Source organism: Zeus faber, assembly GCF_960531495.2.
Source record: "Zeus faber genome assembly, chromosome: 16".
Classification (NCBI taxonomy): domain Eukaryota; kingdom Metazoa; phylum Chordata; class Actinopteri; order Zeiformes; family Zeidae; genus Zeus; species Zeus faber.
In genome coordinates this window covers 6,773,435-6,789,668 of record NC_137202.1, presented here as the reverse complement: position 1 = coordinate 6,789,668, position 16,234 = coordinate 6,773,435, and positions in this window count along the sequence as shown.

Sequence of the window (16,234 nt, the reverse complement as noted above, 5' to 3'; positions counted from 1 at the left end):
ATATATATATATATACACACACACACACACACACACACACACACACACACACACACACACACACACACACACCAATCAGCCACAACATTAAAACCACCATTTACAATATAATCACTAATATTGTGAAGCTCCCCCTCATGACGCCAAAACAGCTCTGGCTCATCGAGGCATGGACTCCACAAGACCTCTGAAGGTGTCCTGTGGTATCTGGCACCAAGACGTTAGCAGCAGATCCTTTAAGCCCTGGAAGCCCATTACATTTCACTGCATATATGTATGAAAGTATGTATATGTATGTGACAAATAAAATCTTGAATCTTGAAGTTGTGAGGTGGGGCCCCCATGGATCGGAATGTTTGTTCCAGCACATCTCACAGATGCTCAATCGGATCGGACACTAACCCCAGCCATCCACACGATGTAGAAGAAAACGTGATTCCCAGACCAGGCCACCTTCTTCCATTGCTCCATGGTCCAGTTCTGACACTCATGTGCTCATTGTAGGTGCTTTCAGCGGTTGACAGGGGTCAGCATGGGCAATCTGAGCAGTCTCCAGCTACACAGACCCATACGCAGCAAGCTGCGATGCACGTGACCTTGTGACTTGACTTGAGACACGATGACTCGAATGACTTGTTTGCATTCATTCACTGAAACCTTGAACTAAACGCGATCGTCAAACAAAAAGGTAGTTTGGTTGGGCTCGGTCCCCCTCACCTTATGCATGACAAATGTTGTAGCAATTTATGAATGTTGTGTGACATTTCCTTATCAAACGCAAGTTATTGTTTAGAAAGTTGTATGTTGTAAACAAGGGACAGTGTTTTTTTCTCTTCCGTGCTAAGCTCCGTTGGCTCCCAGGTGCAGATAACGTAAAGCGCTGTGATTCCAAATGATGTCACATATTGCCGTAAAGCAGTTCTGCCGCTGATTTGCTCCATAGTGATAGAAACTGTAAAAAAGCCCGACCTAAATCATTATTTGACTTTTTGACCACGTCGGGATCGGCAGTTATGCAGCTGATGTATCCTGATTTTTAAAAATGTATGATAAACAAAACAAAAAACATTGATTATTTATTCTGTACTTGTCTTTCTTAACACTACTTTTAAGTTACTCACCAAAATAAGAGCAAAAGTACAACTAGGCATTATAACTCCTGATTGTTTACACTCGCGAAAACAAATTCCTTTCAGAAGTGATGAGTTCCTTGGAAATCAGAATTTTCTTTTATTAAAATGTAATTTAATATCTTTTTTTTTTATTGTCATTTTCTATCAAAAAGTTCTTTGTGTGTTTATTTTTATTTATTTCTTTGGTTGTAAGTTAAATGTTCTCAAATATAAAAACTTTAATAAAATATTTGTTTTTCAAATTGATAAAAGATTTTTGCACTTTTTGGCAAAATATCGGTCAAAACATCGGTAATCTGTGGGTTGGACTCCCCAAAATCGGGATTGGCATCTTACCTAAAAATGTGGCATCGGTCCGGCTCCAAAAATACATATAGACGATACAATTGTTCTATCGTCTTACGATATATATCAACATATCGCATGGCCCTAATATTAAATATTAAATATTAAAATGTTCAGTCAATGTTCAAAATGTCAACGTTCACATTCGTCTGAACATTAGTGTCAGTGCAATGTTACCTGGTATGCGAGCGTACACTGGGCATCGTCATGTTTGGATGACGACCGTGTCAGTCAAGCTCCTCGCCACCTGAGGATTTTTTCAACAAGAACCACCCGTTACCCTCCCACTGGCTACACACACACACACACACACACACACACACACAATGACAAGATCAGATCATCACGGAGGTCACGACTGTGCCCAGGGTCATCACTTTCGAATTCAAAAATTGAATTCAATCATTTTCATTCAATCAAAGGAATTTGTGCAAATCTGTCCATAACTTTTTGAGATATTCTGCAAACAGGCAGACAGACGGACAGGGGTGGAATTTAACAAAGTTTGATGTTTAGTCTGGCTGTCAGTGTTTCACTGTTTAAAAGTGATGGAAAGGGAATATATTTTTTTTTTATTGAGAAAAAAATTAAGAAATATATAAGATTTTATAAAGTGATCTCTTAATTGTTTGATTACATTTTTACTGAATATCAATAATTATAATACATATTGAATTCATTGTCATACTTATTGAGCAGGTTAGATAGATTGGCCAATAATAATTTTATCAGACTCACTTTACTTGTGACTTGACTTGACTTGCTCAAGGAAAAATGACTTGGGACTTGGATACGAGAGACTCTGTCACATGTCTGGTACTAACCACTGCATACTGGGAACACCCCACAAGACCTGCCGTTTTGGAGATGCTCTGACCCCGTCGTCTAGCCATCACAATTTGGCCCTTGATCAAGTCGCTCAGATCCTTACTTGTCCATAATACAAATACATTGCATGGCTGTTTCTTAAAAAGTGCCAGATAAATAACCTAGAAAATCTGGAATGTGTGCTTAAAAATCATCTAACGTATATCCACGTTAAGAGCGTCACCAGCTCCGTGTCCAGGAGGATTAAAGGATCCTCAGTTATTTCAACCTTTCAAAAAAAATAAAAATCCACTAATTCGTCGGCTTGTCCAGTGGATGACGCAATCCCCGAAGCCGAAGCTTTCTATTCATTAGATCTCAATGATGCGACCGAAAGCACTTGTTCAAATAAGCAGCACGTTACACCAAAAAGAGAGAAACCCCTTTTTAGTCTGCGAATCACCCAAAAGGGAACTGGAACTCTCTCGCCTCGTACCGTCTTAATCCCACGCAACGTCCTCTCGCAGGTCTCTGGAAGAGCACAGATAAATTGCATCTAATAGGCGCCAAATCAAGTGCGAATTAAAAGTGCATTAACCTTAATGAAACAGCAAAATCGAGACCCCTCAATTTATCGGCGCCGTGTTTACACGAGGGGTGGTTTCAATAATACATGACGCAAGCCGGCTCTCCGGGAGGAGCCCGTCCCGCTGCTAATGCGAACCTCCTGTGAGCCTCCGTGCGTTGGCGTGGTGTGTTTTGGCCGTGCTCGTCATTACGGGGTTTGTTAGAGGTTAACTTAGCAACATTAGGGCGTCTTTAGAGCGCGCCGCCGAGCCCGGGCCGCACGGTGCCAATCAGCGTCACAGGTGCTCATAATTGTCTGTCTAATTGCTTCATTACTTCTTAGGAGGCCTGAGCCCAGCCGAGCGCCGTCTGCGCTTCCATCACATCTGTATTTCGGGAAGCCCTCTCCGGCTGAAATGAGTGCGCTCCCCCCCCCCCTCTCTCTCTCCCTCTCTCCAGAGTTTTAACGTGTATCTGCTTGTTGCCATGATTTCCCAGGAGTGCGTCATTTATTTGCACGCTGATTTTGACTCAAACGCCTTTAATGGAAATTCCCATGGTGGTGTCTGTGTGTGTGTGTGTGGATGTAGGTCCTTGTGATCACTGGTCGTGTGGGGAGGTATTTTTCTATGTTTCTAAGATTAAAAAAATACACAAACAAAAGAAATGATCATCATCAATCATAGTAATAATAGTTATAATTATAATTTTAATTATAATTATTATTATTATTATTATTATTATATATAATAATAATAAATTCCGTGAGCATTTTGCATGAGTGCTCTGGACCACAGTCCCAGTCCCCACATTGTTGAGGGACCCTGGAGATTTCCCACATGAGACCTGCAGTCCTCATGAATCAGGGACCTCAAAAGTGATTCAGGGCCTCGAGGGAGAAAATGTGACTATTCTTTCCCCCCCTTTTTTGTTTTTTCCTCACAGGGGCATCAGCAAATCTGCCGACTCATCTGAGATCCTGTTTCACTCCGTTGATAGCGCTCCGTAATTACCGACCGGCCCAAACCAGAAGTATGCACTACGCAGAGAGAGCGGTCGTCTTAAATCTCGAAAATCACTCGGCGTCTATCAAATCCATCACCCTTTAATGGCCATATTACGGCTGTGTATTTCTCAGCGGAAATGGGAGATAGATTAAGCTGAGGTCATGAACGTTAATGAGACATTTAACGTGGCATTTGCAGGAAGTGCTGCGAGGACTCCTCTCCCTTTCAGATAGTGCCCCGGGCTCTGAAGAGACTCATGTGGAATGATGTGCACGGGGACCGACCTCCAGCCCCAAACCTCCAGCCACCGCTTGCCCACCCACAGAGGCCGTTATGTATCAAGCCGGAGCCTGAGCGCTCCAATTATCTCCCGACCATATGGGTTTCAACCGTGACTTTTGGCAGATGTTTGTCACAACCCCTCCTCCAGTTGACGCAAGTCTAAATTAGAAGGAACGAGTGTCATTTTTTTTTTTTTTATCAGCCCTTTTTTAGAAGTGTTTTAGGAGAAAATGGCCATTTGAATATGACATGTTTATTCACAACAGTTAGTGCAAGTGATAGCCACATGTGCATGCACATTATGCAGTAATGTTTCCCAAAATTCTTTCTGGCATGGCACGCTTTTTACAATGGAATGATCCCACAGCACACCTACCCTGTGGTGTGCTACACTAAAATGTTAGAACTGTGCTTATTATTATTGTTATTAGTAGTAGTACTAGTAGTAGTAGTAGTAGTAGTAGTATTGCTATCACTAATAGTTAGTTGGCCATAATACAGCAGGTAGCAAAACTTGAGCTTGTTTTGGTGACCACAGAGCTGGAATTCTGGCTGGAACTGATAAATTAGTGCAGCCTTGCAATTTCTTCTACAGTGGCTTAATCAATAGCACAATCAAATACCCAGGTCAGTATTTAATACTGTTCAGTATTTGTACTCGTGAAAGTCATGTTGCAATATCAAAGCGGCGAGCCACGCGTACTGTAAAACAAGGACCTAAATATAAAGGACAGAAAATGATGGCATTAGTTTCTAGGTATATATCTTTAAAACACAAAATGCAATTAATAGAATTACACCAGAGATTTGGGCGAAGAATCCCCCCTCCCCCGTCTTCCCCACGTGCCAGATGTTGGTGGGCATGTCTGAGCTCGATCCTCCCTGACGACACGGAGAACAGTTGCCGTCCCCGGTGCCGACGCCCCCGGAGAGTCCAGTGGTGTCACATGCAATGTCAACATTCGGAACAAAACATGCTATACTTGATTTATGTCAAGGGTTTAGACATCTACACCTTCCGCTGTTTTGAGTGGAAGACCTTGCAAATACCCAAATTGCATCAGTATCTACTACATGTGATGCTATACTGTGTATGTACGGAGAATTGATTGTTACATTCATCAATATTCAGTTAAATTAAAAATTCTTGAATAAAGCATTGCACATTATTCTGAGATTAGTTCATGGCTCACCATTTTACTATCTACATTTCTTGTTATTGTCCACTATTGTAACAAAGTTCACTTGAACTTAAAAAAAAACCCACAAAAAAAGCAAGTGGTGAACTATTTAACATTCTATGCAGCTTATGACAGACTGGGCAGCGAGACAATAGCTATGGCAAGTGATTTATTTTCCTCAAGTAATTAAATGCCTACTTGATCATTTTTTTCCGGGGAACACGCGAGAATGCGACAAACAAATTAAAAGAGCACTCCATAACTAAACCTAACCCTAGGATTGGTTGAGAAGCTGCATGCCAAAAGAAGTCAAACCTTTATAATCGAGCTACATATGGGAGTTTTGCGGAAACAATTCCAAAACGTGCATTCTATTTCTGTATGCAGCCGATTATTAATTTCAATTTACGTAACCCCACTTACTCCCACAATTTAATTAATGATGCTTGTTATCAGCAATGTTTAAGAGGTAATGGACAATGCTGAATTTTAAGTGTTTACAGCGCTGGAGTAAAATCCTGCTTTACCCCCTTTGTAATGTACTGCCAGCAAACAGGAGATTAACAGTGTTTGTCACTCTTCCTGCAGCTGTGTTATAATGCAAAACAAGGAGGGGAGGAAAAAAAAAAAAGGCATTAAGCGCACAACTTTGAAATGGTGACTTGAAATAGCTACCATGGTCAGAAGAACTGGCACCCCCCTCCATCACCTAATCCACGCCGTAATTCCTGATCTAATTAGAGGAAAGCTCTGTGCTAGGCCTGCTCACAAAGCAGGGGAGGGGGGATAAAACGAGATAGACAGAGCGTGCCTCGAAAAGGAAGGAAAATAAAGAGTCAGTGAAAGAGAGAAAGAGGGACCCAATATCAATATTAGATGTATTCACAGTTGCCTGCAGCACAATTCTCAGGTAAACATTCTTTCTTGAAGCCGCCATGTAATCTCCCCTCATACAGCCACAATCAACCTCACTGCATATAAACACAGTATCCATAAGTGTATCACACTTAAAGTGGTAATCCATGTGATTATTTTGTCATTATTTTGTTGAAAAATGTTATTTTTAGCTGGCACATGTCAAGAAATGGACAGACATGTGATTTGTGTTGTGTACGTCCTCCTCTATACGCTGCTACCTATGTTGGTGGCGGGGTCCGCCTTTCCCGGCAAGAATGCAAAGAGGTGAAAAGCAGCCGTGCAACCTTTCTGTGGCCAGTAAACAGTCGAAATCGATGAACATTTACCCAAAATAGAACCGCAACCTCTGGTGAACAAAATATCTCCACCACCCCAAGTGACGAGGAAAAAAACCCCAAAACAGATCAATCGATCAGAAGAAGGGAAAATAATTTGACCGTCTTTCGAAACCGGACTCCTGTGGGCGAACTCCACCTCAACACACGATGATTTTTATTGATTGTGATGTTTAAAAAAAAAAGTAATTTTCTTTTAAAGATTATTGGCTACCATACTGTATATTCAAAAGCTTAAATGCTCTCGATGTCAACACACGTGGTCTGACGCGATTTTCAGTTCCCAAACAGTTATCATGATTCTAACTGCAGCGCTAGACTGCAGTTCAATTCAACCGCCCAAGCCAAACATCAAGTTCAAGCAGGTGCCGAAGTGTTTCAATTCAGGTCAACAATACAATACAACACTTTTTTTGAGCCATTGCTATGTATCGAGAATATGTTCCGTACCATTAAGCGAGCAACATTTTGAATTCCAGAGCTCTAAATTACCGAAGATACTTGTTTAAGGCAGCTATAAGCCTTACTGTTCAGTTACATAAGCGCATTATCAACATGCTGCAGCTTTTTAAATGTTTGTGATGAATGCTCCGCACCCTTGTCGGTAAATTTTCAACAACTGGTTTTATTTAGGGATAAATACATTCGTATATGCTTAATGATTATACCTGGCTATGACCAGTCTAATGCATTTATCTAACTATACAAGAACCGAACATACACACGAAAAACTTTGTCGTCCCTGCGACAGCGCTGACATAACAATTAAGGGGCCATTATTCCAATTGTGGTGAGAGCCATGAGACTACACGGCACCTATGTTGCTATTAAGTGTTAAGTTGCATTATACTTTTATATACTATACTTATGCTTATACATTATACATAAGTTTGAAAATGTAATTAATTCATACTTCCTTTATAACAAGGCATGTGATTTTGACATGGGAATTCTCCATAATTTTTGTTGATAGAACATTTTGAAATGTATTATAATTTATAATTAAATATTATAATTTAATAATTTAAAAAATACTATGATTAAAAAAAAGTATATCCTGCCTATTTCAAGGATATACTTCCATTTTTTAATATTGCGACACCGTGGGCTGACAATTCCTCTTTCATCTGGACGAGATAGGGACGATTTGAAAGAGCGGCCTCGCTGAGCTTCAAAGTATGTGTTTAGCGGAAAAAGGGGAAATTGTGCCGTTGCAGCAGGTGTTTCGTCAGAGCGTCTGACGCAACCTCTCAAAGGCGTTTCCACGCAGGCGAACGGGAAAGGGAGCGGAGCATTTCATCTCCGATATCCACCTCAGGGGTCAAAGGCCAAATGAGCTCTCCCAATGTCCCTTGGATGTCCGACTCAAAGTAAAACCTCCATTCCCGCCTCATCCTCGTCCTCGTCCGCGGCGCGTCGACGCCGCCGCTCACGCGGAGAACGCGGGGCGGAGCCGCGGGGCGAAGCTTTTAATTCTCCGCGTTCTCCGTTTCGCGGGCGAGTTTTCCCCCAAAACTCCCCGGTGATGTAGCTCTGCGCGTTACGAAATGGAATACACTGATCCAGAAGTCAGATAGAGCTGCTTACCAAGGTCAAGGAGGCTCCCGAGCGTAATTACAAGGCTGCACAACACAAGGGCATTGTTATTGGACAAGTATAATGCTGCACATTACCAGAGCGACGCTGCCTCTTCTATCAGCCAACATGAGCTCGGGAAGAAATAGGGCGGGCGTCAATTGAGCCTACTTATCTAAAGTCTCTAATTACTTGGTTTATTTGATAAACAGAACAAGGAGAATCCGTAAATGATTCCGCAAGATCCAAAGGGGATTAATTTCTTACTCCTTGGAAAAAAAAAAAAAAAACAATGAAAAAAAAAAAACAAAAAAAAAAAATAATGGAAACAAATCGCTGGTAGAATTTCTTATTTCGCTGTTTAATCACGCATTAATTAAGGAGCAATAGGGGCACCAGTTACACTTGGCAATTGGAGAGATTGCGGGAGGAGGAAAAAAAAAAAAAAGAAAAGAGGGGGCCCTGCGCTAGTCTCTCCAGAGGAGGAGGCGAGCACATCGGGCTGAGCGAGACAAAGACGACACAATCGCAGGGAACAGCAGGAAGTGCGAGTTGGGGGAACGGGGATCTGGCCTTGTGAACGCTCCACACAAAGCAGATCTGCTTCGACGGCAACTCAACGCCAATTATTATTAATGCTTATCCCCCGTTTTCCATAGATTCCACCACTATTCTTATCAACAGACATATTCAGCTATTGACTTTATTACCATTTTTTTTTTTTTTTGCAGAAGGCCCGATTTCCATATAAAATGTTTTATACAGAATCGCCAGAACCTAGTCTTTCCCCCCATCACATGGTGAGTGTTTTATTCCAATTTAGAAGTTTTATTTCATGATTATTATTTTGCTAAAAGGATCTGAGGAACAGAATGTGTGGCGTAAACAAGAGTATTCTCCAAGAGAAGCCCTGAAACAGCTTGGAGCCCAAGCTCTTCATAAATACTTGTTTGGTAGATTCATTATCAGATATATATATATATATATATATATATATATATATATATATATATATATATATAGAAGAAGAACGGCAGATATATATATATATATATATATATATATATACATATATACATATATATACTATGCAGTATGTATGTGTGTGTATGTATTTATATATATATATATATACATATATATAGTACAGTATATATGTATATGTATTTAAACTGCACAGTATTTATGTATATATACTGTATATGCATATATACTGTACAGTATGTATGTATATGTGTGTAAAACATGCAGCGTTAAAATGTGTTTTTAAACCATTACGTATATACTGTATATACACTATGTATGTATGTGTATATATATATAAAAACATGCAGAATAACGACAAATACGATCAGCGTGTTAAAATGTGTTTTTAAACCATTACGCTCTCGTGTTTTCTTATTTGGTGCGGCCTGAATAAAGAGCCAGCTTCTCCAGCAATCTTTGCCTTGTTTGTTTAAGGTAATTACTACTTGTCCTCCCATCCTGCCAGCCCAGACGATGCATGGAAATTACCGTTCCCCCTACTTCAATCAAAGCTGGAGGAAGGAAAAAGGAGGAAAGGGAACAGAGGCGAGTGCGGAGGCGGGAGGTGGGAGGCGGGTGAGAGAGGAACTCTGCAGCGCGACGCACGACAAGAAAGGGCACTGTCTCCGATTAATTAGCCGGAGTTGGTAATCAGTTTAATAAGACTGAAGTTGATGATGAGAGGTCCCCTTTGGCAGAGCCCGGCTAAGCTTAGCTTTCTGTTCGGGGCCCGCGCTTTCTCCCACCAAGTAAACACACAGTGTCTATTTACATAAACAGTTGTTTCTGTTTTACAGGGGCCTGTTTGTGCGTGTCCCGCCTCCACCTCCGTCAAACTGCCTGAAAGCCTGAAAGCCTGACGCCGCTGCATAAATCACTTACAACAATAGGGAGAGGGAATTGCGGACAAATTCATGAGTTTTTCAACAAATGAGAACTAATTAAATTGAGGCCGTTTGAAATTAATATCATGTGAGGTACTCACCAGTCGTAGTCCCACAAAGGGGATATATTGAATTCAGACTTGATAGTATTCGTCTCTTTACTGTGGTGAGCTCCACAGATGGCGAGGGTCATTTTCTTTCTTTCATTCTGTCATTCCTTCATTCTTTCCCCCCTTAATGGCAAATCTCATTAGGTCAGTTATTATCGTGCTGCTAAACGAGACTTGAATGACGGAGCGGCGAGCGAGGTCTTCTATATATATATATAGAGAGAGAGAGAGAGACACCGATCAGCCATAACATTAAAACCACTGACAGGTGAAGTGAATAACATTTCTCATCTCGTTCCAATGGCACCTGTCAAGGGGTGGAATATATTAGGCAGCAAGTGAACAATCAGTTCTTGAAGTTGATGTGTTGGAAGCAGGAAAAATGGGTAAGGCGTGAGGATCTGAGCGCTCTGACAAGGGCCAAATTGTGATGGTTATATGACTGGGTCAGAGCATCTCCAAAATGGCAGGTCTTGTGGTTCCTCTAAGTTGCAAGGTGGGGCTTCCATGGAACGGGTTTGTTGTTCCAGCACATCTCACAGATGCTCGATCCGATCGGACCCTAACCCTGGCCATCTACGTGATGTAGAAGAAAACGTGATTCATCAGACCAGGACACCTTCTTCCATTGCTCCATGGTCCAGTTCTGATGCTCACCTGCCCATTGTAGGTGCTTTCGGTGGTGGGCAGGGGTCAGCATGGACACTCTGACCGGTCTGCGTCTACGCAGCTCCATACACAGCGAGCTGTGATGCACTGTGTGTTCTGACACCTTTCTATCATAGCAGCATTAACTTTTTCACCAATTTGTGCTACAGTAGCTCTTCTGTAGGATCTGACCAGAAGGGCAAGACTTCACTCCCCATGTGCATCAATGAGCCTTGGACGCGAATGACCCTGTCGCCGATTCACTGGTTCCTTGGACCACTTTTGGTAGGTACTAACCACAGCATACCAGGAACACCCCACAAGACCTGTCGTTGTGGAGATGCTCTGACCCAGTCGCTAGCCATCACTATTTGGTCCTTGTCAAAGTCACGCAGATCCTTACACTGGCCCATTTTTCTTGCTTCCAACACATCAACTTCAAGAACTCACTGTTAACTTGCTGCATAATATATCCCACCTCTTGACAGGTGCCATTGGAACGGCATCAACAATTTCATTCACTTCACCTGTCAGCAGTTTTAATGGTGTGTGTGTGTGTGTGTGTGTGTGTGCGTGCACTCGTGCGTGCGTGTGTCTCAATAAGTTAGTATTATGTTATAACAACCAAATCATCAGAGATCTGTGCACGAGTGTGTGACTGCTTGTGAGTGTCCTGATTAGTATTATAATATGATGTGTTTAGCGTGTATTAATTAAGGGTTTATCCAGCCACTTCCATTTGGTACAGCACTGGATATACCTTTGGTTGGCACCCGCTGCTCGTGTAAATTGTGTGAGTTTATTTATTCGTCACACTGAGAACCAGAGCCGGTTGGGTGGTGATTCCACATGATGGGAATGACTGAATCAGATTATGGGGGAAAAGTTAAATGATATATATATTATTTGTGGAATATTTGGGAGAAATAATTGGGTAATTTGATTCCGGTTACATTTTTAAGAATTATTCACGATTACTTTGCAAGTGTCAATGTTGCTATTGTTTAGAACGGTTGTGAATCTTAATGTTAATGTTTTTCCTCTCTGATTTGAAGCAGTTCTTAACACTTTCTGAGGCATAAAACTATAGGTATTCACTTGTTGCCTTTATAAACTATATCTGAGGAAAAAACGCGTAACATCACCGTCTCATTTCCCAACGTAGTGGGAAGACCCGTTTTGTCTCGATAAAGTGCAAACTGCGACGTTTTGAATTTTGCTATATAAGTTTAGTGATATACAAGTAAAAGTAGTCAGTTAACTAATGACATCATCTCCCATCCATTTGGTTTGTATTGAGTACCTTGGTGTTGACTACATCTGAAAGCAATCTGACCTCGCCCATTTGACGAGGCAAAGAAGAAGGAAGAAGACCCGGATGCGTACTCAATGAGATTTGATTCTTTGAGGGTGCCCATGGTGAGCGCCAGACTAACGTTGCTCCTGAAAAGAAAAGAGAAAAAGAAAAAAAAGAAAAGGAAACAAAAAAAAAAACCAAGCGGTTGCCTCTGCGGAACGGCAGTTTCCCTCAACTAAAGTCTCGGAACTGGGCCGCGGATAAGCGAACAGCACATCGCCCGTGCCGTTAATGATCACCCGCCCGCCACAAGACAAAGACCGTCAAGTATCAGATAGAGCAGAGAAATAATTTAAGCAGTGTTAAGAGGGCCATTGTCATTCAAATGATAAATTATGCTTGGCAGAGGTTTTAGAATCACTTTTACAAAGCATTGCTATTGTTTGTGTTGAGACAAGGTTTTAAGAACTCTGAATTGAGGGAATTACTTTGGAGAGTTTCAAGCTCCTTGGGGTTTGGAGACAAATTGGTTCCATGCTCATCAGGCCAGGCCCCGGCACTAAGACGAGCCTCCGACATGACAAATTACTGCTCGCAACAACAAAGACGGACGGCACCGCCAAGAACAAAGTCCACGGATGAACATCTGTATTAAATTTTAACCCGCAGCTTAGATTGCAAACGTTTGAATAGATGATAAAGCTACGATTTTACGAGATTATTTATTATCTACATTTTTATTTTACATCCACCGCCACACAAGCAACCGCACTGCCGCTTGGCCCCAGCGATCACCTTCTTAACTTATACCGCGCATTGAATCACATCTAGTCTATTCTGTATATTTTTGTATAATTTTGTTTCTTTTGGGCTTTTCTTTTCAAACTCCAAAAGCCAAACCTGCTGCAAATTCAAGGTATAATAAATCAAACGAAGCATGCTGCTCACAATAAGTTGTATACAAAAACATATGCTTACGACTACTTAATACATCCACATATCCTCAATAACTCCACCGGTGTTTTTGGCCACGGTAAACAAGATGATCTAGTCATTGATCTTGTTTTCTTATGTAAAACCAGCGCCTTCTAGTAGTGCTTGGCATTGCTTAAGATGTCATTACCTCTGTTGGGATTGTTAAATGATTCCATAAAGTTGAATGAAATATTCATTACGTCAGTTAATAATTAATACGGATAAAATGCAATATGCAATTTGCATGGTGAAGATGAACCCATAATTATTGCACACTCAGCATATTTCTATTTAACTTGATATTATAAAAAATTAATTAAAAGTTCATTTTTCATTTTGTGTTCTATAACTTACACCAAATGATAAAGTTGATACTTCCAAAGCACTTTTTCGGTCTTATGAGTTTATTGAGCATAAGTAACCCACAAAGACAAAGAACATGTTTTTTCTTTTAATTAATATAAAAAAGGCATTGAAACGTCTGTAATCAAATTATAAGTGTAGTCTGCTTGACCCAATTTCCAGATTGAGAAAGTTTGAGTGAAAGTGGCTTCATGATGTTGTATGACCCCGCTTCACTGTTCAGACAGAGGGATGAAGTCCCAATTATCACCATGGACAAGGAATGGGCGATATTGAGAAAATCAAATATCACAATATTATCCCAGCGTCCATAATTCGATGATATTTTGACGATCACTTTTTATGCATTCATAACATATGTACACAGCAGAAATATCTGCGAAAGGATCACCAGTAATCAGTAAGTATTATGACCACGTAGTTAGAGGCGTTGATTAGAACAGTGAGGCTCAGAAAACTGCATTATTTTAGTGTGAAGCAGCCTTAAAAATGACATTTCTATATTTTGGGAAAAACAGCGTAACCAAAATCCCAGATGATACCTATTCCTATAACACAATATAATATATCGCATAGCCCTACTGTGGAGGGATATATCATGATATTCATATCCAATGTTGTGACTAAGAAAAGAATGTCCACATGTCATCGGTGATATGGATGTCGTATCAAAAGTCCTGTGATTTTCCAGTCAATATTTATTTATAGTATATAGTCAATTGTGCAGTCGTTGCTTGTACCAAATGCTTCTTTATGTTAGAAAAATCTCCAGAAAACCACTCTACTGCCATGGAAACAGTATTCGCTCAGCGGCTGTCAAACAAATCGTCTCAGAGCAAAGGTTAATTTTGGGTTTTAGATTAATCAATTTTAGTCTCATTATCAATTGTGACACACATAATCACTTAGACTATTGAATAAATAATGTCTTTTGTGAGCCTGCGCATCTCGAGAAACACGACCCGCTAAATAACCCTGTGGCCTATTTTCAGTGGCGATGATTACACTAATTAAAACTGCAAAACATCAGTGAGGGCTGCCGACATGCCAGAATTAAACAGGTCATTAAATCATTAAATCAGCTGAGAAATGTGTCAACATCCACGGCGCCTGTCGCTCTGCGGCGGCACAATCCCACCGATAACGAAGGGAAATATGACATGCAATCAAACTTCATGTTCTCCAAGTGTTAGTTTACCTTGAGCATCTTAATGGGCACTGCCGTGTATGATGTAGTTGTTTTTAAAAGCCGTTGCTTTTTCTATTAATAATATGACCAACATGTAAATATAGCCTCATTTACAATGTGGGGTTTGTGATAGTGATAGTGATAGTGTCGCTGTTTGGTTACTAACGTCCTTTTCATGTTAAAAAATAAATAAAAAATAAAAATCCTCAATTTCATCACATACCGTTCCTCTCGTACTCCTCAAACCATTTAATAGGATTGCTGTTGTTGTTTTTTTTCTACACTGTGCAACAAAACTTTTTTTTTTTTTTTTTTTTTTTTTCTTTCTTGCTCCCGAGAATGTTTCAACACGTGCCCTCGGAATTTTCCCCGATGCATTTCACAACAAATCAACCTCAGGTCAGAGGCTAAGATTGGCCTCCAGTAACCGCCTATTGAGAGGGGCTGCTTCACACGAAGAGACGGAAAGTGGATTTTCCAGCTTAAAAACAGCATCATCTCCGCTTAAGGCATTATCCTGTGTTCAAAGAGATTAATAAAGTGAGATGCTATTGATACGGCGCCGTGCCGCTCTTGGCCCAGAACCGGTGACGTTCAATGGAAAACGCTACTTAGTGTGTATTAGAAATGGCGAAATTGCTTGTAAATATTTCAAGCACATATTCACAGACGCTTATTCCCCTGTTGTTTTAAATACTCTCATTTCTCAACAGTGTCTGCCGCCAAGGATGAAAGAAAAAAATAAAAAATAAAATGTGGGGTCGGTCTTTTTCTTGATCAACCATCATCCAAGAACAGGTCAAAATGGAATGCATGGCTCTTGGAAAGCGCTCATTATCTCCAGGACTCGTGGTTTTTCCACTCTGCGAAATAGGCCGCAGCAATCTCACAGGACCTGCGTGCAGGTCCATGGAGTCCAGGCGTTCCACCGAGACCTATTACACTTAAAAGAAACAAAAAATATTCCATTTGGAGACAAATTGTTCTCGGTGAGTCATCCAAGCCCAGACACAAAAACAACAACAACAACACGCACAGAAGTGAGCGAGGATCGGAGACGTCAAAATATTTCATTAATACAACATAGGGCCAATTTCTAAGTTGAGGCATATTCTCCGTAGCAGTCATCAAAGTGAAGAAATCCCATGTTGTACTTTGATGTGCTTAGTACAGTTTAAACTCGCCTCTCATTACAGAAATAATTAATGGTTTAATTAGCACCAATTCTCGACAACTAACAGCTTCTCAGACAGCGGGTCCAGTGGAAGTGATTATCCCAGGAGTAAAACAATGAAATAAAAAAAAAAAAAAAGATTCATTTTTCGGTCCAAATCTCAGGATTGACGTTTTATTCTAACTACCCTTTTTTTGGCCGATGTTTCTTTTCTCACGAGCTGCAGTTTATACACAAACTTTTAATGCTGATGTTAAGTTGGTGTTTTGGTTTTTTTTCCCCCCTCTCATTGTACCGATTCAGCATGTAAAGCTAGAAGCAAAATCAAACCACACCAGACAAAAAAAAAAAAAATATATATATATATATATATATATATAAAAATATATATATGCAATGCAAACAACTTAGGTGGATT